The 24,278-nt window shown below is 37.3% G+C and overlaps 1 pseudogene; it reads right to left on the bottom strand.

The window, feature by feature from the left end:
• Positions 1–17,668: 17,668 nt before the first annotated feature.
• LOC140502430 (vasculin-like protein 1) lies at positions 17,669–21,651 on the bottom strand (annotated as a pseudogene).
• Positions 21,652–24,278: the final 2,627 nt, after the last annotated feature.

Here is a 24,278-nt window from a genome sequence, read left to right as displayed (position 1 = left end):
TAGAAATCTAGGTAGTCCTTCCAGTGGCCATACTGGAAGTAACCCGTTCTTTCAGGGAAAGGAACTTAGGTGTTTCCTACTCTGAACTCCATTTTTAATAAATTTTTCCTGACACCTTTTTTGTGTGTCAAGTTTGTCTCTAACAAACATAGCACCCAATTTGGGGCTCCCAAAACAAGGCGCACTCAACTCACTGTCTTGGAGGAAATGAGATTAAACTTACTGGATGAGTGCTCCTGTAAGAAAGGGTTTTATTTTTCTTTTTTTTGTTTTGATTTGTTTTGTTTTTACAGTCCCTGTAAGTTACATCTCCTACAGTCCAAGTACATGACCTCAGACCACGAGCAGGAGTTCAGAGAAAGGAAGGAAGGGAGAATCTTTGGTGGCAGACCACATAAGTCAGTATACTGGCCAAAAATTAGGTCACCCAGGAACTTCCACTCTGGATCAGTCTTTTACTGAGGAAGGGGAGTTCGGAATGGTAAACTCTTTATTGGTCCCTTTTTCCTGTCCAGAAGTTTTTTTATTGACACTAAGCAAATAGAGAAAACTTGGACAGAATCCTGTAAATCTGAGCCATGGTAGGAAGAAGAGACCCTGGGGATATTGGGAAGATTCGATCTTCTCCCAGGTCAAAAGAACTAAGGTGGTTGCTAGGGCCCAGGGACTACCAACAGGACTGACCAGCATTTTCCTAAGGCATCTGGTGTTGGGATCTCTAGGTGGTTGTCTTGGAAGCTGGAGTGAGCTTATTAGGGATGAATTTAATCCTTAAAATTGGCTTGGAGTCACTTAGAGTAAATTGAAATGAATAGTTGAATATTGACCTGTGTAAACTTAAATTAATTTATTTCCTATAAAAGAGAACATCTGTATTGCTCTATCTATTCTGTGTTTGTCTGTGTGTTTGTGAGGTGTTTTGTTAAATTGTAAATGCAGCTCAGAAGAGTGACTGGGCTGGGGAGAGAGAAAAAGGAAAAAGAAAACTTTACTGTTTGGCTTGAAAATGGTGTTAGCAGAAAGTTAGAAAACTTTTAAGCACTTGCTTAAAAAAAATCTTTCTTTCTGCATTCTAGAGCCCTGGTCAGGTTGTGAATGTGAAAAGAAAGATTTTGACTCTTTGCAATGTATTCAACTTAAAAAAATGTAGTTCTATTAGTTGAATTGCTAAATTAAATTGTTAGGCTCATAACCTCTAAGATTTCTCTTTAAGGAACTAAGAAACTGGAAGAGGTGGTGAGCATTTGGTTCATTTGAAATATAAAAGGAGAGGAGGAATATGAGTGGGATGTGCTTGGACCTTGTACTCTCTCCCCAATCCCAATTGAGAAAATGTTTAACTTGATTGAGAAATCAATAGACAAAGTTATGGAAGCTTATTGCATTTAAAGATTTATAAGTTGTTTACTGTGAGTTGAAAGTATTACTATCAGTTATTAAACTCACAAGTTTCATTCTTGGAATTCACACTTTGGCAGTATTAAATTTTATAGACCTTTTTGCCTGGGCAAGGAGGCTTTTTAATTAATCTGATTCAAAGTTGTTTTCTTTTTTTGGATTTTGGAAAGTCTTTCCTCCTCACATAAAGGAGTGGTAGGCCATTCCCTACCTTACCTAAAGGAGGATTTTTTTTTTTTGTAATGGAAATTAGCAGAGTAAAAGACAGGCAGTCTGGAGTGAAAAGTTGAGTTTTGATTTAATGAGATCTCAAAGATAAAAGTTGCAGTTTAGGTTTGAAATGGGTCATTGTATCTGACGCCAAAAGACAATGGGTTTAAAATTGTGAATTCACTTTAGAATTTCAGTTAAAGTTGATCATTTGAAACTTATGTTTGGTTATAAATAAGCAGTGAAAATGCTGATGTTTGCCCTATAATGGTAGATTTAAGCCAGAAAGGGGATTCCAGTGCAGACAGTTATAGCTAAAATATGGAGGAAGGCTGAATAATCTGAGTAATGGGAAAGGAGGGTCTTGGAAAAATGCATTCAGCTCAGTGGGTTAATAGCTTCTCTTAAGTAAACTTAAATAAGTTTAAATTTTCTCAATGGGTTAATGGCTTCTCTTAAGTAAACTTAAATAAGTTTAAATTTTTAGTTAATCCATCTAAATGTTGTTATATTAGGGACTGCATTGTTAAATTAATGTTGAATTGGTTAAAAAAGAGCTGTCAAGAATTTTTTATAAGAGGTTCCTTGTTGTAGAATTCTTATTGAGAAAATGAGAATCATATATATATATATATATATATATACATATACTTATATATATGTATATATGTGTGTGTATGTCTGTGTGTGTGTGTGTCTGTGTGTGTATGTAATTTTCAAGCCTGTTCCATCTAAGGGTGTATTAATTATGCTAAAAGTTTTTTTTTCTGCTGTTAATAAGGAAATATTAACAAATTGTTTTTACTGTGAATCAAGCATTTACTAAATTATGTTCATAAAAGAAAACTTATGGGCAAATATGAAAAGGCCTTGGATTTAGGTCTTTTTTTATAATTTTTGTCAATTAAGTTCAAGGTATTTGTGATAAATGGTAACTGTTCTTAAGGGACAAAAATATTTGTTCTATTAAGAAATGCTTTGTAAAATCTTTTGTATGGTTTTGTATGGAAGGCCTACCTAATTTGTATTTTTAAGTTAATTTGTTATGTAAAGATTTTATGGTTTTATGGGGATTGGAAAATAAGAGACAAAGAACTACAGCTCCTCTCCAGTCAAGACTGGAGGGTATGGAAGCCTCTCCCTTTCCTTTTCTCCTTCTCCATCTCCAAGAACCTTAGAAGTGGTTTTCAGACCAGGTCCCAATAGGTCAGGCAGCTAGAAGGCTGTCTTGCACTCAGATTTTCAGTCCAATGGCTGTGTTCTAGGCCATGGACCTAGGCACACCATCCAAAGCATAGACAAGGACAGATGCCCTATCAGGAAGTATGTGCCCAACTCTCTGAATTCCCTTGCCACTAGGGAATTAGGGAAATGTCAGTTATGTCTTTTCTCTCGTATATTTTTCCAAGGCTTACCCACTCATCCTCCTTTAAGGAGGCAGGAACTTATCCTCTTAAATCCACCCAAAAGTTTTCCTTTGAGTTTCTCTTGTACAAAATTGGGAAAAATTTAACTTCTCTAAAGAACTTAAAAGGAAAAAACTGGTGTTCTTTTGCAACACTTTTTGGTCTCAGTATTTCTTAGAGGGCCATGAAGCATGGTTCATCTTGGGGACTCGAAAAATTAATACTCTTACATTTAGAATTACACTGCATGTCTAGAAGAAAAAATGGATAGAACTTTCTCAGGACCCTGTTCTCAGGAAAGATTGCGAGAGGCTTGTAGCTAGAACTGCCCCACAAAAGGAGCAATGGGGGCCAACCAGACATTTTTGATGATCCCCTTCTTATGGCCCTCAGGGCTTTGGCCCTCTCCCTTTCTCCTGGCCCAAGCAATAGGTCTTACTGAGGTGTGACTCTCTGCAACCCCTCTCCCTGAGGCAACTTTGCTTAGGCCTCAGGCTGCACTCCCACAGCAGTCTCTGGGTATGTCCTCCAGCTGACACCTTCCTCTCCTCAGGTGTCAGCTGATCTTTCCCCTTGCCAGCCAGATCCTCTGACCATGCAGCCTAATCTAGTTCAGGCAGCATTCCCAAACTGGAAGGAAAGCAGAAAGTCAGGAAAGTTTTTTTACTGCCATTATTTCTGATTAAGGTCACCTTTCTCAAATATATAGAGAATTGAGTCAAATTTACAGAAACACAAATCATTCCCCAAGTGATATATGGTCAAAGGATAAGAATATGCAGTTTTCAGATGAAGAAATTAAAGCTATCTAAATCATATTTAAAAAAATCCTCTAAATCACTACTAATTAGAGAAATGCTAATTAAAACAGCTCTGAGGTAAAATGTTATGCCTATCAGATTGTATAATGTGACAGAAAAGGAAAATTAAAAATGTTGGAGAAGTTATGGGAAAATTGGAACACCAATACATTGTTAGTGGAGTTGTGAACTGGTACAACCATTCTGGAGAACAATTTGGAACTGTCTCCAAAAGATTATGAAATTGGTTATACCCTTTGGTCCAGAAATAGTACTGCTCGGTCTGTATCCCAAAAAAATCATAAAAGGGGAAAAGATTCATATGTACAAAAGTATTGTAGCAGTTCTTTTTCCATGGGAATGTGCACCAGTTGGGAGAATGGCTGAACTAGTTGTATCATAAGAATAGAGTGAAATACTACTGTTCTTTAAAAAAATGATGAGCAGGCAGATTTCAGGAAAACCTGGAAAGACTTCCATGAACAGATGCTGAGCGAAGTGAACAGAACCAGAAGAACACTGTACCTATTAACAGAAACATTGTGTTATCATCAGGTTTGGCAGAAGTAATTCAGTGATCCAAGACAATTCCAAAACAGTCATGAGAGAAAATGTTATCCACATCCAGAGAAAGCAGTCTGAATATAAATTAAAGAATTATAATTTTGACTTTGTTCTTGTTTTTCTCATGGTTTTTCCCTTTTGTTATGATTCTTCTTTCACAGCATGTTTAATGTGGAAATATATTTGAAATGACTGTACATATGTAGACCCTATCATATTACTTGCTGTCTTGGGGGAAGGAAAAAAGAAGGGAGAAAAAAAAGAGAAGAGGAGAGAGAAAACAATTGAAAGTCAAAATCTTATAAAAGTAAACGTTTAAAACTATCTTTACATGTAATAGGAAAAAATAAAATACTAATAAGTGGGGGAAAGCAAAAAAAAAAAAAAGCAAAACAAATACATGCAAATGTCCAAAGTGTAGGTGACAAAAAATAATTTATTCTAACAAAAATAGCCCAATTTAATATCGTATCTATTGCTGGAATTCTGTGGAATTAATTCGCAATTACAATGTGCTTCTGGATGTGTCACTTATTCAAAATTAAGTGTGAATAAACTTATTCAAAAATAAGTTTATTATTAAATAGGTTTACTATTAAGTAAGCTTATTATGAAATAAAATTAATAAAAAATAATTAGAGGAGTAACATTGTACATTAAGATGACAAATTCTTAAGGGAAATTCATGGTTGGGGGAGGGGGAGGGAAGGCAAGAGGAATTGTGGAGAATAAGGGAGGGAAAATAGAAGTCATTTTTGTACCAAAGTATCAATAGATTACATGGATGGAAAGAGTAATTAGAGATGAGTTCAGAAAATAGAACATAGAAGCATTCTGTATGAGAATAGCAATTAAAGTCTTCAATTATCCAGAAATCTAGAAAGCTGTCAAAACACATTCTGCCCCTCCTCTCCCCGTGTGTGTTTATGTGTGTGTGTGTGTGTGTGTGTGTGTGTGTGTGTGCGTGTGTGTGTGTGTGTGTGTGTGTGAAAAGTAGAGCCATTAATAACTTCACTTGTCCTGGATATTCCAACCTCTAAAACATGAATAAAATTGTTTTTGGGTGTGGGAATTTGATGTTGAAAACTGATTCTCATTGAAATGAGGAGTTGGTTGTTGAGATCTAAATTGTAGAAAGCTCTCACATTCCCTTTTTCAGTTTGTGCTATAGAAGAAATCAAAAAAAAGGAATGGTTTGATATGCCTTATAGATTTTAAGAAAGTAGGTGTCAAAAGTTTGTAGGTACACTAAATGTATTAATAGTTTACAGGGATAACTAATCTAGAAAGGGTCTGAAATAATTAAGAAAAATATTCTGAATATATAAAGGCAGATAATTCCTACTAGGAAGAAATGGATACGAAGAACTTTGTGTTTTTGCATGTTACATAGTAATGAATCTCATGAAACATGATATTATTTTGGAAAGGATTATTTTGCTGATAATATAATTATACTTATTAAAACTGGTTAAATTGTCAGATTCAGAGTACATCTGAGGATGATACAATATCATTTTAGAACCTTACTATTATTTCATTTATTTATCTATTCTTAGTTGTCAATATACATTTCCACAAAATTTTATGTCCAAAATTTTCTTCCCATCTCTCCACTCCTCCCACCCCAAGGCATCATGCATTCTGACTACCCCTTCCCCCAATTTCCCCTCTCATCTATCACACCCCTCCCTTCCCTTATCCCCATCTTCTCTCTTTACTTGTAGGGTAAGATAGATTTCTATATGCCATTACCTGAATTTCTTATTTCCAAGTTGCATGCAAAAACAATTCTCAACATTCATTCCTAACACTCTGAGTTTCAACTTCTCTTCTTTCCTCCCTCCCCATCAATCTCAACTGAGAAGGCAAGAAAATCAATACAATCTATGCATATGTAGTGATGCAAAAGACTTCCATAAAAGTCATGTTGTGAAAGACAAGCTATATTTCCCTCCATCCTATCCTATTCCCCATTTATTCTATTCTCTCTTTTGTCCTTGTCCCTCCCCAATAGTGTTTACTTCTAATTACTTCTTCCTCCCATTTGCCCCCTGTTCTGTCATCCCCTGAACAGTCCACTTATCCTGTTCTCCCCTACTTTCCTGTAGTGTAAGATAGATTTTCATACCAAATTGAGTGAGCATGTTATTCCCTCCTTATGATAAATGTGAAGATAGTTTCATTTCTTTCCCTCTCACCTCCTCCGTTTTCTCCTCCACTGAAAAAATGTTTTTTCTTGCCTCTTTTATGAGTGAGAATTTGCCCCATTCCATTTTTCTCTTTCTTCTCCCAATATATTCTTCTCTCGCCCCTTAATTTTATTTTTTAGATATCATCCTTTCTTATTCAACTTAACTTGTGCTCTTTATATGTGTGTGAGTGTGTGTGTGTGTATGTGTGTGTGTGTATTCCCTCCAACTACCCATATGCTGAGAAAAGTCTCAAGAGTTACAGATATTTTTTGGTCTATGTAGGAATGTAAGCAGTTCAACTTTAGAACGTCCTTTATTATTTCTCTTTCTTGTTTACCTTTTCATGCTTCTCTTTTTTCTTTTATTTGAAAGTCAAATTTTCCATTCAGTTCTGGTCTTTTCATCAAGAATGCTTGGAAGTCTTCTCTATCACTGAGTGACCTTTTATCCCCTGAAATATTATACTCAATTTTGCTGGGTAGGTACTTCTTGGTTTTAATCCCAGTTACTTTGACTTTTGTAATATATTCCAAGCCCTTTGATCCTTTAATGTAGAAGCTGCCAGATTCTGGGTTATCCTGATTGTATTTCCACAAAATTTGAATTGTTTCTTTCTAGCTGTTTGTAATATTTTCTCATTGACTTGGGAATTCTGAAAATATTTTTAGTAGTTTCTCTTTTCAGGTATCTTTCAGGAGGTGATAGGTGGATTCTTTCAATATTTATTTTGCCCTCTGGTTGTAGAATATCAGGGTAATTTTCCTGATAATTTCATGAAAGATGATGTCTAGGCTCCATTTTTTATCATCGCTTTCAGGTAGTCACATAATTTTTAAATTGTCTCTCCTGGATCTATTTTCCAGGTCAGTTGTTTTTCCAATGAGATATTTCACATTATCTTCCATTTTTTTCATTGTTTTAGTTTTGTTTTGTAATTTCTTGGTTTCTCATAAAGCCATTAGCTTCCATCTGCTCCATCCTAATTTTTAAAGAATTATTTTCTTCAGTGAGCTGTTGAACGTACTTTTCCATTTGTCTAATTACGCTTTTCAAAGCATTTTTCTCCTCATTGGTTTTTTGGACCTCTTTTGCCAGTTGAGTTAGCACATATTTAAAGGTTTCATTTTCTTCAGAGTTGTTTTGGGTCTCCTTTAGCAAGCTGTTGAGTTATTTTTCATGGTTTTCTTGCTTTGCTCTCTTTTCTCTTCCCAATTTTTCCTCCACCTCTCTTAATTCTCAAAATCTCTTTGGAGCTCTTCCATGTCTTGAGGCCATAGTAAATTTATTTTGAAGGTTTTGGATGAAGAAACTTTGATTTGGATATTTTCATCTAATGGTATGCTTTGTTCTTCCTCATCTGAAAGCATGTTAACCAAGAAAGTAACCTTCTAGAGTCTTATTTTTTTCCCTTTCTGGGGCATTTTCTCAGCCAGTTCCTTGAGTTTTCAGTACTTAGTCAAGTGAAGGGTACATTCTAGGGATCTGAAAGTTCCCAGTTCCTCCAAGCTGGCACATCAAGGGAGAGGAGTTACTCCTCTTCTGGTATGCATTGTGGTCTGGGAGCAACCACAAGCTTTTCTGCCCAGCATCTGTGAGTAGATTTACCTCTCCACATCCACCTCCAGCACCACCACACCAGTATTCTTCCTCACTCTAGGGCTGCCACTCAGGGCTGATTCAGATCAGCCACTTGATTCCCCCATGGTCTTTAGTCTGAGGCCTCCAAAAATGTATGTTGCAATGATCTGGGTCTGGACATAGGGCAGGACCCTACTCCTTTCTCACTCAGGTAAAAGGGCTTTCTCACTGACCTGTGAAGCTGTCTCTGGCATTTGTGGGTTGAGCAATTAGGGAACTATGCTGCTACCTGGGATTCTACACCCTGAAGCCTGCTCCACTCCTGTCTGTTCAGTGCCATGAGTCCAAAGTTGGAGTGGGCTGCACTCCACTTCACGCCCAGTGTAATGGACCTTTCCTGTTAGCCTTCCAGGCTGCCTTGGACTGGAAATCTCTTTCATTCTGTCTTTTTGTGGCTTCTGCTTCTCTAGAATTATTTTAGAGTCATTTTTACAGATATTTTATGGGCTTTGAGGGGAGAGTTACAGCAGGTCCATCCTTCAACTCTTGGTTCCACCTCCCAATACCATTTTTTCTCAGGAGTACAATAGAGTGTGCCAATAATCTCTTCTTGACCTGTCTTATATACGTATTTTATCCGTGACTTGTATAAAAGTGTAGTTAAAATACTCAACAAATTTACAGATAAAACAAACTGAGATGGATAACTAACAGGCTGCATGACAGAGTTGAGCTCCAGAGCATTCTTCAAAACCTAGATATTTGAGCTGAAACTAATAAGATGAATCAAACATATATAAATTTAGTCTTCTATTTGTTTTTAAAATTCCAGCATCAGAAGTTTAGGAGTGGTATAGTCAGACAAATTGTATGTCTGATAAAATTTAGTTCTTACAGGCTACTGGATTGTAACCTCAGTACAAATTAGTAGTGTAAATAAAAAACAAAAGAAGAAAGTGGAATCTAGGCCTACAGAATTAAATAGAATTTTAAGAAATAAATACATCACAGTTCTTTTGTATTCTGCTTTTTCCATAATACAAATTCAGTGCTTGTTCAGTTTTCGGTAACAGCATTTAACAAGGTCATTGATAAACTGGACAGCATAAAGATGAGGGTAACCAAGCAGGTGAAGGGAATTTGAATGGATGTCATATGAGTACCATCTGAAGGAACTATGAATGCTTAATCTGGAGAATAATGAGGAATTAGGACATGATAGTTATGTTCAACTACTTGAGGCCTGTCATGTGGGGAAAAAATAAAATTTGTTCTTTTTTATCTGAAAAGACAGGAACAATGGGCAAAAATTTCAAAGAATCTAATTTATGCTGGATGTCAAAAAAAAAGAAAAACAAACTTCTTAAGAATTACATCTGTCATAAAATAGAATGAATTGACTTATCAGTTTGTGCTCTTGCCTATATCTCCTACCAAGAACTAAATGACACCTTTTCTGGTAAGTTGCATGGAGGAGGACTTTCTATGTTTACCAATTAGATTGAATTGACCACAGTAGACTTTTCTAACTTTTAAATTATATAATTTTGTGAAATGAGTGACTATGTGGCACAGTGAATAGAGGGCTGGGCCTAAAGTTAAGAGGACCCATCTTCCTGAGTTGAAATTGATCTTGACAATTAACAGCTATGTGACTTTGAGCAAGTTACACAAATCTGTTTGCTTCAGCTCCTCATCTGTAAAATGAACTGGAGAAGGAAATGGAATATCATTTTACTATCTTTGCCAGGAAAACCACAAAGGAAATCATGAAAGATCAGATAATTAACACAACTCAACAAAGACAATTTCATGGAATATGACTAGAAGCATGTAATATGACTTAAGTGACAATACGGACAGATAGTCAAATTTGTGGCCTTCTTAGGTCTTTTCTTCTTTGATCTATCTCCTTCTAACAAATGAGAAGAGCATTGACCTCTTGTCTTTGCTCCCAAATTAACTTTCTTTTACCCTTAGTTTGCTAAGACAGGAGAGTTACATATGCTCTTTATGAAGGACAAATTAGAAGGAAGCACAATGACTGTTCATAAACTCTGCAGATAGAGAAGCTTACTCTGTTCCCACTGGGAGAAGCAACCAACAGTCTCTCCTTTTTTTCTTTCTTTACTAGAAATTAGAAAGTTTTCAGGGGTTTATGTCAACATAATAATTAATGAAGAAATTCCATGAGATTACATACTTGCCATTTCTCAGTTGCAGATTTAGCACTACCATAATGGGAATATCTTCTATATGTGTAAAATATGCATTTAGAAATTACTGTTACTGAAAAAATTAGAAAAGAGTATGGCAGAATGTAGCTACAGATCAATATCTTACATCACATGCCAAAATGAAGTCAATATAGGCATATGATTTAGTTATAAAGGTTGATACTATAAGCAAACTGGGAGAGCAAGGAAGAATTTAAATATCAAATTTATGGAGAACGGAAAATTTTATGACCAAAAAAGAGACAGAAAAAGTTACAAAATGCAAAATGGATACTTTTGATTACGTAAAAATGAAGGCTTTTCTGTAAACAAAATCAATGCACCCAAGATTATTAGGGAATCAGAAAACTGGGAAAGAAGTTTTACAATCAGTGCCTCTGATAAAGGCCTCATTTTTAAGTACGTAGAGAACTGACTCAATTTTCTAAGAATACAAGTCATTCCACAGTTGATATATGATCAAAGGATATGAACAGACAATTTAAGTGTTATGGAGCCAAAATCAACATAACACAAGATTTAACAGTTTCTATAGTGAATGATCAGAAGGTTTGGATTATTATATTATAGAGGGTAAAGGAGCTAGGATTATAATAATGTATCACCTACCCAGAAAAAATGAGTACAGTCCTTTGAAGGAAAAAATGGATATTCAATAAAATAGAGAATTTTCTAGCTTTCTTGAAAAAAAGAATAGAGCTAAATAATAAATTTGACTGTCCATATAAAACTCAAGAGAAGCATAAAAAGAAAAGCAGGGAAGGCAAATTAAAAGGGTCTTAAGAAGGTTAAACTGTTTATACTCCTTCATGCAAAGTTGATTATTTGTAACTCATAAGAACTTTCTCATTATTAGGGTAAATAGAAGGAGGATATATAGAAAGAGGGCACAGGTATGAGTTGAATATGAAGAAATGATATTTAAAAAAAAGCAAAACTAAGGAGTGAGAGAGGAATGTCCTGGGAGAAAGGGAAAGGGAGAGGTAGAAGGGGTAAATTATCTCTCATAAAAGAGGAAAGAAAAAGTTTTGATACTGAAGGGGAAGAAGAGGGAGGTTAGTGAAATTGAGTGAAGTTTATTCTCATAAGAATTGTCTCAAAGTGGCAATAGTATACCCTCATAATTTGGTATAAGACTCTAGCTTTCCCTACAAGAATAAAGGAGAGAAAAGGGATGAGGGGGGCTATGGTACTGCTAAATGGATGGCAGATTGGAGGAAATGGTAGTCAGAAGCAAAACACTTTTGGGGAATAGCAGGGTGAAAGGAGAGAGAAAATGGAGTAAATTGTGGAGATAATATGGACAGCAATGAAATTACCAGATAGTAACTTGAAAAAAAAGCAGCTTTTTTGGCCTCATTTCCCAAACGTATAGAGAACTAAAATAAATTTTAAAAAATAAGAGCCATTCTCCAGTTGATAAATGATTAAAAGTATGAAAAATTTTCAGATGAAGTAATCAAAGCTATCTATATTTATATGACAAAATGCTGTACCTCACTATTGAATGGGGGAATGCAAGTTAAGACAATTCTGAGATTCTACTTTATGTGTACTAGATTGGATATTAGGACACAGGTTGTTGCTGTGTTTGTCCTTTATTTTCAAAGAGGACTACGACATCAGGCAAATGATGGAATGACTTGAAATTGACTTTGATTGGAGTGAGGGAGGGTTGTGTAACATCACTGGCCCCACTTTCTTCTCCACAGTCATGTGGGTCTAGTGAACAGATATTCATCAGGATGACTGGAGATGGCCCAGAATGCAATAAGAGACTCTGGTTCTGGGGGCGGAGCCAAGATGGCGGAGTGAAAAGATGAAAATACACATAGCTCTGGACCCACAACCCATACAACATCGGTACAAAGTAACTCATGGCGAATTCTGGAGCAGTGAGGCCACAGAACAGTGGAACGAAGGAGATTCTTGTTCCAGAGGGACCTGCAAACCTCTCGCAAAAAGTCCGTCGTGCTGCAGACGCAGAGCCCAGCCCAGCCCAGACCTGCTGCAGCCGCAGCACCAAGAGGAACAGACCTGAGCAGGCTTCAGGGATGGGATCTCCAGTGGCTGCAAAAAGTCTCTCCACCAACAGGTGATGGGGGTTGGTGAGAGAGTCTCTTTGGCGGGTCAAGAGGAGAGTGGGGTGCCCCCATGTCTCGGGCCCCCTCGGGAGGCAGAAGCTGAGGGGAGGTGGTAGACCGGGGCTCCCCGGGCAGGTAGGAGCCTGGATGCATTGTTGAAGGTCTGTGCATAAACCCCCTGAGGGAACTGAGCCTGAGAGGTGGCCCTACCCCAACCTCAGCACTTGAACTTAATCTCACATTGAATAGCAGCCCTGCCCCTGCCAAAAGCCCTGAGGCTGGAAGCAGCATTTGAATCTCAGACCCCAAGCACTGGTTGGGAGGATCAGGAGGCCAGGTGGGTGTGAGGAGAATATTCAGAGGTCAAGTCACTGGCTGGGAAAATGCCCAGAAAAGGGAAAAGAAATAAGACTATAGAAGGTTACTTTCTACGTGAACAGGCATTTCCTCCCTGCCTTTCTGATGAGGAAGAACAATGCTTACCATCAGGCAAAGACACAGAAGGCAAGGCTTCTGTGTCCCAGCCCACCCAATGGGCTCAGGCCATGGAAGAGCTCAAAAAGAATTTTGAAAATCAAGTTAGAGAGGTGGAGGAAAAGCTGGGAAGAGAAATGAGAGATATGAAGTCAAAGCATGAACAGCAGGTCAGCTCCCTGCTAAAGGAGACCACAAAAAATGTTGAAGAAAATAACACCTTGAAAAATAGGCTAACTCAATTGGCAAAAGAGGTTCAAGAAGCCAATCAGGAGAAGAATGCTTTCAAAAGCAGAATTAGCCAGATGGAAAAGGAGATTCAAAAGCTCACTGAAGAAAATAGTTCTTTCAAAATTAGAATGGAACAGATGGAGGCTAATGACTTTATGAGAAACCAAGAAAACACAAAACAAAACCAAAAGAATGGAAAAATGGAAGATAATGTGAAATATCTCATTGGAAAAACAACTGACCTGGAAAATAGATCCAAGAGAGACAATTTAAAAATTATGGGACTACCTGAAAGCCATGATCAAAAAAAGAGCCTAGACATCATCTTTCATGAAATTATCAAGGAAAACTGCCCTGAGATTCTAGAACCAGAGGGCAAAATAAATATTCAAGGAATCCACAGATCACCGCCTGAAAGAGATCCAAAAAGAGAAACTCCTAGGATCATTGTGGCCAAATTCCAGAGTTCCCAAGTCAAGGAGAAAATATTGTAAGAAGCTAGAAAGAAACAATTCAAGTATTGTGGAAATACAATCCGGATAACACAAGATCTAGCAGCTTCTACATTAAGTGATCGAAGGGCATGGAATAGGATATTCCAGAAGTCAAAGGAACTAGGACTAAAACCAAGAATCACCTACCCAGCAAAACTGAGTATAATACTTCAGGGGAAAAGTTGGTCTTTCAATGAAATAGAGGATTTTCAAGCATTCTTGATGAAAAGACCAGAGCTGAAAAGAAAATTTGACTTTCAAACACAAGAATGAAGAGAACCATGAAAAGGTGAACAGCAAAGAGAAGTCATAAGGGACTTACTAAAGTTGAACTGTTTATATTCCTACATGGAAAGACAATATTTGTAACTCTTGAAACTTTTCAGTATCTGGGTACTGGGTGGGATTACACACACACACACACACACACACACACACACACACACACACACACACACATAGAGACAGAGTGCACAGAGTGAATTGAAGAGGATGGGATCATATCTTTAAAAAAATGAAACCAAGCAGTGATAGAGAAATATATTGGGAGGAGAAAGGGAGAAATTGAATGGGGCAAATTATCTCTCATAAAAGAGGCAAGCAAAAGACTCATTAGGGGAGGGATGAAGAGGGGAGGTGAGAGAAAACATGAAGTCTACTCTCATCATATTCCACTAAAGGAAAGAATAAAATGCACACTCATTTTGGTATGAAAACCTATCTTACAATACAGGAAAGTCAGGGATAAGGGGATAAGCAGGGTGGGGGGAATGATAGAAGGGAGGGCATGGGGAGGAGGGTGCAATTTGAGGTCGACACTCATGGGGAGGGATAGGATCAAAAGAGAATAGAAGTAATGGGGGACAGGATAGGATGGAGGAAAATATAGTTAGTCTTATACAATACAACTATTACGGAAGTCATTTGCAAAACTACACAGATTTGGCCTATATTGAATTGCTTGCCTTCCAAATGGAAGAGGTGGAGAGGGAGGGAGGTAAAGAAGTTGGAACTCAAAGTGTTAGGATCAACTGTCGAGTACTGTTCTTGCCACTAGGAAACAAGAAATATAGGTAAAGGGGTATAGAAAGTTATCTGGCCCTACAGGACAAAAGAGAAGATGGAGACAAGGGCAGAGAGGGATGATAGAAGAGAGAGCAGATTGGTCATAGGGGCAATTAGAATGCTTGGTGTTTGGGGGGGGGGGATAAAAGGGGAGAAAATTTGTAACCCAAAATTTTGTGAAAATGAATGTTAAAAGTTAAATAAATAAATTTAATATATTAAAAAAAAGAGACTGGTTCTTTTCGGCTGAAGCTTTTTCAGGTACTCCCTAAGGGTGAGGCAATATCTATTCAGTGAATATGCCTCTTTAAGAAGAAAATCAAGGGATGACTCCTTTAATAAAAGAAAAAATCAAGCTGGGAGGGGAAGACCTTTAGGGTTGATGGTCTGTAAAGCAAAAAAGATACAAAAAAAAAAGGAAAAGCGCCTATATATAGAAAAAATATTTAGAGCAGCTCTTTCAGTGGTGGCAAATAATTGGAAATTGGAAATTGAGGGGATACCCCAAAATTAGGACTGGGTGAACAAATTTTGGGGTGTAATTGTAATGGAGCTCTGTTGAAAAAAATGGTGAGCAGGATGACCTCAGGAAAAAAATCAGGAAAAACTCACATGAACTGTTGAGAAGTGAAATGTACTGCATACAAAGTAACAGCAGTATTTTAAGATGATCAGCGGTGAATGCCTCAACTATTCTCAGCAATACAATGATCCAAAACAAGTTCATAGGACCTATATTGAAAAAATGCCATCCAGTCTCAGAGAGAGAACTGATGGTATCTGAATACAGATTAAAACCTATATTTTTTTGCTTTCTTTATTATTTTTTTTTTATTTTCGGTCTTTGTTTTCTTTTACAACATGACTATCCTGGAAATGTTTTGCATGACTACACATGTATATGTTACATTGAATTGCTTGCCTTCTCAATGATGAGGAAAGGGGAGTATTTTGAACTCATTGTTTTAAGAAAAATGTTTAAATTTTTATGTATGTAATTGGGGAAAATGTAATACCAAGAAATAATAAATAAACAAAAGTTCCCACACATATGGAACCTTCAGTGTTGGTGGCAGCAGAAAAATCATAGCAGTCATTGAATCCTCAACTTATTGCTTTCCATATTGTAAATGGGAGGAGGGAAGAAGAACTGATAGTTAGATGCAACTACACTTAAGCTAAATGCCACTGTATACTCATTACAGCTAGTTAATAAACATGTATTAAGTTCCTACTATATGCCAGGCACTGTACTAAGCCCTGGAAATACAAAGAAAGCAAAAGATAATCCTTGCCTTCAAGGAGGTCACAATCTAATGACTTGATACCACATATTATTAATGTCTTAGGGTAAGTCAACGTCCTTTTATTAACTATACAATGACCTATGAGTACTTCATTTGTCTCAGCATTGAACCTGACCACATAGGATACTGATAATGCCTTCCCACCTATCTATTGCTATCTACTATGGGTTGTCGTAGCATAGTAGCATAAACTAATCCTGTCAGTTACGTATTTACAAAGACTTTTGAAAACCAAGAAAGATTTAGGCATTACCAAAAGGGTGGGTTATCAAACGTGTTTCTGATTTTTTGCTTTTTAAATTTTGCTGTTTTTATTGCATAGTGAAAGAAGGTCCCTCTTTTTACCATTGACATCCTTACTAAAAGTTCTCAGTACTTGAATTCCTGTGTCAAAAAGTATATACATATCCATCACTTTCTGATATACTAGTTTTGTACTGTTTTTTTCTTCTTTTTATATTGTTTATTCTAAGGAATAGCTTTCTGTGGGAGAGGAAAGGAAGGAAATACTAGGAAATGTAGGTGATTACAAACAAAAACATATCAATAAAGTTTCTTTTAAGATAAAATAATGTGATGTTCAAGGAGGAGAAAAATGTGTAGAGGATGGGGCACTGGAAGGTTTTTTGTTTTTAGATTGGTTTTTTTTTTTGGCAAACTGATGCAAAATATTTATTCCAAGTTACTTATTTTTGATGCAGATTTTCCCCTTATACAAACTAATGAGATAAGCTTTTTAAAAAATCTGTAAATAATGTTATCAGAATAATCTTATTCTTTGAAATCTCCCAAAAATTTATATTTTATAATCTGCCCTGTATATCAAAGGCTGCAGGAAGAACAACAATTCTTATATCCAGATATTTTTCACTTGTACCCAGAAAAGGGAAATAATGGAAACCTACAAATACTTGGTTAAGTGATGAAAAACTGCCAGAGCCACCACAAAAAAAAGAAGAAAATTAAGAATTCATGCTTTTTTGCATTAATTTAAGACAGCTATAACTTCCTTTGTCATTTCGTCATTGACAATGATTGTTTGAGCACATGGTGAGTAGCCCTGGGTTGCCAAGGACCCAGGGCAGGCAAGGGAGCAGGGGAGACTGACTGGAGTGGGTAAGGCTGCATTAGAAAGCTATACCTACCAAGGTCCGACTCTTGTTCACTTCTGCCATCAGTTCTGTCAGACACTTTTACTGTCCTAAACATATTTATTGTCCTACACACAGAGCTGCACACAGAAATTTGCATGAATGTTTATACATATATATGTATATATATGTATGTATGTATGTATATATACATATATGTACATATATATGTAGAGAGAGATGTATATCTATCTATATCTATACATTTTATCTATATCTATACATCTATATCTATATCTATATATAGGTCACAAATTTCCCAGCTATACAAAATTATCCCTGCTAAGCATAGAACAGGCTGAACCAAAAATTAACAAAAAGAAAAAAAGAAGCCAAACAAGGCAATCTCTTTGTCTCTCTTCTTTGCATTCACCCCCTTTGTGCAGGAAGAATCCAACAGTAATGAACAAAGAAAGAAAAAAAAAAAGAACAGTTTCATTTATACAACCCTGATGCGGAGCTGAGCTGTACAGGTCACTGGGCTACAGCTTCCTTATCTGAAGTCTTGCTGCTGACCTTTGTAGCCAAGCCCTTGACTTTAGGATTGAAAGTGTTTCTCAAAGTGGTAAAGAGGCAAGAGAGGTCACAGCTTTAAGAAACGTCATTCCTCCCAAAGATATTTTTTCTTATTATGTCTGTCTGCATGTGGAACTCTCTTAGCTTATCCTCTATGAAGCGAACCAACTCTCTTAATTCTCTTGATATTCCTACCAGCTCATTGCTTTCAATAATCTGTGTTCTGCTTCCAATGAGGGAGAAAGGCCCTCTCTCTTCTCCACTGGGAAAGAATGAAGCCATTCTGATTACAGCCCTCTTCCCCATTTTCCTTTGGTTCTCTTGGCTTGTCTCCCTCCATGTTCTCCAGTTTGTCACATCCTCGGTTCTCTGAGATCTCTCTATTCAAGTCACCCTTCAGAATCTTTAAGAACTCACTCTTTTTGTCTGTGGTCCAATGGGTCAGCTTGGTTAGGAAGCAGGAACTAATCTACAAGGGTGGGGTGGTGCAGAAGGTGATATCATTTAAGGCATTCAGGGACCCCTCAAGGACTGAAGTTGAGGAAAGAGTCATTTGGAATGAATTCACTAACTCAAGCATTCTTTAAGTCAAGTTGACAAAGGTTTATTGTAATGTCAACATGGCGGGAAGACCTCCAAATGCAACTGTTGTTCCTTATGGAACTGACAACTTAACAGGAATGATATTAAAGGTTATATGGGAAAAATAGTGGATTACATAGCAGATATGCTAATTAGGTGATAAATACAACCTTAATCACAGGTGTCATTCACTTCGGGAAACCAGGTAAAGGAGTTTCTCAGGGATGTGTTTTTGGGCTGTTCCATCCATAGCAAGATACCTGCGAGAGTTGATGTCTATAGCTTGATGTCTGGATTGAATATGACAAGTTTGGGAATCAATACATGATAATTCTGTGGTTATAAGATAGGCTTCTTTTGACAAGAGAATTTCTTCAAAGGTCAGTTTGTTCTTGTAATGGGGAAAGAGAGTTTGTTTTACTGAGGTCCACTTATGAGTAATTTTGGGGAAAGGAAGTTTGTCTTACTGGGTCCCACTCATAAGTTATTGCTAGGCATAGGGTCCTTGGGCTGGGGAGTAAACTGTAAGGGATGGTGTTTTGAAGCTGAGAAATGTAATCTTGGAATTGGCACCTAAGCACAAGCACCAAAGCACCCCATCAGATGGCCTATCTTTGTGAGAAGGAAGTACTGAGACACTTGGCAATACTTCTGGTTTGGTGCCAGCAACTGGACTGGTGGAAGTAGAATTCTCGCTTGAGGAGAGCAAGCCTGCTTTCTCTTATGTCCTGGTTGCTTTCAATAGACTGGTCTTGGAAGAAGGTGCTGCTGAGTTTGGGACAAGTTTTTTGTAGACACTTAGCACGATGGTTGTGGGTTTGTTCCCATTTGCAAGATGAGGTCCTGGTGAAGGGAATGCAGCAAAGAAGGCAGGGGCAGGATCGTTTTTGGAAATGTTTTTCATGATGAGCACTTTGGTAGAATGTTTGGCATTCAGAGTTATTTTTCCATACTTCTGAAGGAGTCTGAGCAGGTCTGCTTGAATGATTTTGTTTTGCAGCTTCTGGATTAAAAGATGGAATGTCTGTCTCCTCAAATTGCAATTTTTTCACATTCTCTTCTTTTTTCCTGGCCTTAGTATATGGCTTTTCCTGAAAGGCAGAGCCTTTGTAGAGCTGAAAGCTGCCATTCCATGGTGAGTCCCTGTTCCACCCCAGCCCTAACTCCCACCATGCTGTCTAGGAGCATGCCAACCTGATTGGCTCCCAGCAAGTTTAGCATGTGTGCCCTTGGAAACATCTGAATTTATAGAGTCATGATGGAGCAGGAACAGTTGATGCCAGGAATCTCCTGTAGTCTGTAAGGGTCAATTGTTAAATAGACAACAACAACAACAAAATCGGAGGAGTTATGTCTTTGGCAGCTCATTACAAATCATCTTTCTCTTCAACATATGTGCTCTCCATGTTTCTTTCCAGGGTGGAGAAATTAAGCCAATCTAGGATGAAGTTATGTTGTGCCATCAAGATCCAGTGTCTCTCTTCAGCAAGGTGAGGAGTTGTCAAACTTCATGGCTAGGATCCCAGAGTATAACATCTTCCATCCTACTAATCCAAATCCGTGTGCTTGGCCCAGCTTGGTCTTTCATCTTATCCTTCTGTCAAAAGAGGCTGGGGTGGCCTGAGCAGCAGCACCTCTAGGCAAGGCACCAAGAACCATGCTCTTTGCTGACTAACCCTCTGCCAGCATCAGTTGCTCATTTTAAACTACTCTATTTCTCACACTTAACCAAATAAAGGGGGGAGGAATGGGGAGAACAGAAAAAAGTGTTGGGTTACAATTAAAAATAGGGAGTTGGGAACTGCACACCTCTTTTCAGCTCATGTGTCTGCCTTCAGGGTGGTCACTACATTGTTGCTGAAGCAGACAGTACATGAGGATTTAGAGAATTGGTACCAATACTAATCACAGCAAGGCCATGGCTGGCAAGACAAATGTGGTCATGTGAGTAAGTGGCAAAAAAAAAATATAATTTTAAATAATAGAAAACTGTGAAATTTCAGAGTCAACCCAATTGATAAACATCTACAAGAGAGTGAATTTAAAATATTAATTTAATTTTCACCGATGATACAGCTGCTAAAAAAGTGTGTGTGTGTGTGTGTGTGTGTGTGTGTGTGTGTGTGTGTGTGTGTGTGTGTGTGTGTGTACTATACCCCTAAGATCTTGGACTTCCTTGAGGTAGAAACAGTCTAGCAGAAATTGACTCTGTTTTATGAAGATTCTGGACGACAGACTTGGGTTCAGTGCTAAAGTGGGAGTAGAATGCTTCCAAAGGTGTTGCCTTCTTCTTCAGTATTGACCATTTATAAAGTGAAGACAAAATTAAAATTCAGAAATATGGTGAATAAAAGGTTTCCCAAATGATGATTTCTTCTCTTTAGTTAGAGATCTTTTGAGCCAACACTGGAAGCATGGGCAGGAGGCAGGCTGAGAAAACTTATACTGAAACAAAGTAGAGTTAGCTTCTTGTATCCAGATCATTTCCATCATCAAACAATCTTGAACAAAGCCACAAGACTCCACTGGTCTGGCAACTCACTACAGCTAGGATAGCCTGAATCCTCTGTCTCTCTGGGCCAGGCCCTGCCTCAGTGTCTGTGTCTGTATCTCTACAGGGACTGACAGAGCCCCAGCAGCAATTATTGCACCTACCTTGCTCTGACTGACTCTGCCCCTTGACAGTTTTTTGTTATTGATTCTTCACAGTCTTTGTACCATTTTCTGCCACTTTGTAATCATTATTGAAGAAATGTAAGGGAGATACACATGATAATAAACAGGTAATTATTAAGCACCTTCTACATGCCAGATACTATGCTCAAATCCAGAGATACAAAGATAAGCTAAAAAGTGGACTTGGGATAGGAGAGGAGAGGTAGCCATGTAAGACACGCTGGAAAGGTCTGGAGATTCAGAAGCAGAGCCAGGTACGTGACTGTCCTGGACTCATTCCCAAAATGGAGATGTTCCCCTAGCACTATTTTCACTGTTAGGTTCTGTAGCTCCAGAATTTATTTAGTCATTTTTTACAGATGTTTTATGGGCTTTGGGGGAGAGCTCCAGGAGAGGTCCACCCATCTGAGCTGAACAATGTTAACAATGTTGGAGGCAATGCCCTCAGGCCTCTCTGTGATCTAACAAGCGGAACAGGAGAGAAATGAAGGTGCAGAAAAAATCGATGAAGACAGGAGAGCTGAATTGGAAAAAATAGAGGATAAATTAAAGTGGGCCTGTAGGTTTCCCCAGATAACTCATAACAAAGAATTTAGTTGCTGTCTATAACCTTCAAAGTCTGAAGAAAATTCAAAAACATCTACTCTTACCAACTCTTTATCTCCTAATACCTTTTCAGACATTGTAACTTACTCTCCTTAATTTTCTTAACCTAATTCCTACATCTTGATTCGCTTCTAATATCATGAAACTTTGAATTCATTATAAGAACATATTATATCTGTATACATACACACATACACAAATGCATATGTATGTATGCACATACTGCTTGCCATGTCCATGGAAAGGAAAGGAAAAAGGAAGAATCTGGGAATTACCTACCTATAAACAAAAATTAAATTAGCAAAATATTACCAATTTTCTTTACCAGGGATTGAGCTAATATAATTTTGTCAGTAGCATTTTACTTGATGGATAATGCATAAAATAACAGAAAGTCATTATGAAAAGCTGAAGGTCATTATATTGTCCCTGAATTGAAACTGATAATTTCCATACCAGAGTATGAACAGTTAAATCTCTAGTTAGCAATATAAGTAAGTAAGAAAACATGTTGCAGAGGTCAGTGATCAGTAAAGTCACACTCTATACCTGTACCAATGGAAAATACAGGCAAGGCCCGGGGTGGTTTCTCTAGTTCTTACAGAAGAGAGGAACTTTGTTTTTCACAGAAACACTCATTGATGTTATATTTCATGTTATTTTAAATTTAATTTTCTTTCTGTGTGTTATCTACCCTCCCACAATAAAATGTTAAGCTCATGGAAGACAGGACTGTTTCATTTGTTGCTGTTGTTGTTTTTTTCTTTTTATCCCCAAGATCCAACACGATTTTAACATGAGCAAGTGATCAATAAATGTTTTAATCAAAATATTAATTATTTATTATTTATTGATAATTGTTGAAGGATATGTACAGTATAAGTATGCTTGATTATTTTCTTGTTTTTTAATCCAGAGGAAGTTTGCTTTCAAAATGAGTTTTAATTAACCTTAGTTTAGAGTGTAATACCTGCTAAATTATGAATATTGGCTTTATAGATAGAAATTTACTCACAGTAATTATCTGAATTACTCAAAGTACTCAAGGTCATGGTGAAATGATGAATATTATAATGGCCTCCTAATTGCTCTCACTGTCTCATCTTTCCCCTTTCTATCTGTCCTACATAGTTCCTAGAGAGTTTTTCTTAAAGGAATTGACCATATTACTACCACTCATTAAAATCCAGTGACCTTCTATTATGTCTTCAATGCACTATAAACTACTCTGGATTTCACAGGCCTACAAACCATTGCTCCAATGTATCTTTCCAGCCTTAGTATATAGTACTTAGTACTCAAGTACTTCAGTGTAACCAAATTGTTCCCCATTCATGACTCTAAATTTCCTATCTCCTATGTATCCTCCATAACTAAAAAGCAATCCATCTTCCACCTGTCAGAATGCATTGTTTCCCAGAATTCTTTTCTTCAAAATTCTACTCAGTCCCCACATTCTAAGTAAAGCCTTCCCTGCTTCCCAAAGTTGATATATCTCACTTCTGATATGCCCCACTCAAATTACCTTGATATTAGTTTGCATATTTTTGTATATATGCATTTGTATATGTGACATGAGTGGAAACACCATGATGACAAGAAATGCTTCATTTTTCAACCAAAAAAATATTCTTTTTAAAAATCTTTGAGGAAGAGAACCTTTTCCTTATAGCCTCAGAAGTTATGTAGTCAAACACATATCTAAAAATACAACTCTTCTTTAAAATATCTACTAAGGGACCCAAAATTATCTATTCATACAGTCAACAATATAGGGAGCGCATATCATTGCATTTTGACATACCTCTATTTGGCAAATTTGTTCTGCCTTTAGATCCCTAGGAATTAACAGAATATCTGACATATAGTAGGAAATAATATTAATTGATTGATTGATTTTTTCCTCCATCTATTAAAATGAGGCAACATATATCTATTTCATATGCTTTCATGATATCAAATAAAAATATGAAACATTGGTAGAGAATTAGACTTGGAGCATTTCAAAAGTCCTGAATTCAAATCTGATCTCAGACACTTACTAGCCATATGACTCTGTGCCATTCACTTAACCTCCATGTCCCTCAATTTCCTCATCTGCAAAATAGGGATAATAATAACACCTGCTTCTCAGTGTTGTTGGGATGACAAAATAGTATAATCTGTTAAGCATATTGTAAATCTTAAAATTACACATAAATGTTCTCTCTCTCTCTCTCATTCTCTCTCTGTCTCTGTCTCTGACTCTCTCTCTGTCTCTCTCTGTCTCTCTCTGTCTCTCTCTCTCTCTCTCTCTCTCTCTCTCTCTTTCAATGTGTGTGTGTTTCAGTGAAGACTTCTGCTACTCACATGAAGTAAAGAGAAATATATCTTTCTTTCCATAGTTCATAGTATTAAAAAGTGTCAGGGGGGCGGACCCAAGATGGTGGAGTAGAAAGATACACATACACTAGCTCTGAACCCAGAGAACATAAAATATCTGTTAAAAAGAACTACCAACAAATTCTGGAGAAGCAGAAGCCACAGAACAATGGAGAAGATGAGATTTCTGTTCCAGAGCGCCTGAAAACCTCTCGCAAAAGGTTCTTCATGCTGCAGACCCGGAGCCCAGCCCAGCCCTGCATTGGCCACAGGGCACCGAAAGGAGCGGATCCGAGCAGGCTTCAGGGACAGAATCTCCAACAGCCACGTGGGTCCCTCCACC

This window comes from Notamacropus eugenii, chromosome 4, assembly GCF_028372415.1.
Source record: "Notamacropus eugenii isolate mMacEug1 chromosome 4, mMacEug1.pri_v2, whole genome shotgun sequence".
Classification (NCBI taxonomy): domain Eukaryota; kingdom Metazoa; phylum Chordata; class Mammalia; order Diprotodontia; family Macropodidae; genus Notamacropus; species Notamacropus eugenii.
This window is presented reverse-complemented; position numbering and strand designations above follow the sequence as displayed.